This window comes from Condylura cristata, unplaced genomic scaffold (assembly GCF_000260355.1).
Source record: "Condylura cristata isolate star-nosed mole 26May11 unplaced genomic scaffold, ConCri1.0 scaffold00084, whole genome shotgun sequence".
Lineage (NCBI taxonomy): Eukaryota > Metazoa > Chordata > Mammalia > Eulipotyphla > Talpidae > Condylura > Condylura cristata.
Genome location: NW_004567185.1, coordinates 86,839 through 87,344, shown reverse-complemented (window position 1 = coordinate 87,344; position 506 = coordinate 86,839).

Sequence of the window (506 nt, the reverse complement as noted above, 5' to 3'; positions counted from 1 at the left end):
GAGGCCGGCTCGGAGCTTGGGGCCGGGGGCAGCTGTGACCTCGGCGTCCCGAACTCAGCTTCCACCTGCGGCCGGCACTGGGCCTCTCAGCAGGTCAGCGCGTCCCGGCGGGGGTCACCTCGGCCAGCAGGGCGGTGCTTCCGCCTAAGGTCCCCCCCCCGCAGGGAGAAGGAGCCCCGGATCTTATTTCTTTCGACCACAAAAGAGCCAACCCGAGCAGCACTGCAGCCAGAGCCCAGCCTGCGCCCCGGCCCCCCAGGACCCGGCCCCAGCCCCGCCGCCGGCCCAGCGCCTCGGGCTGCCGCTCCCCGGCCGCGACTCACTGGGTTCCCCCAAATCAAACCCCACCAGGGGTCTCACCATTGTTTTTGCTCTTTGAGTGACCCAGCAAGGAGAGGACCCTTGGGCCGCTCAACCAGGCGCCCGGGTCATTCCTGATCGGCAACTGAAGCAGGGGTGGGCGGTAGCAACAGGCCGGGAGGCCGGCGACCACCACTGCCCGGCCC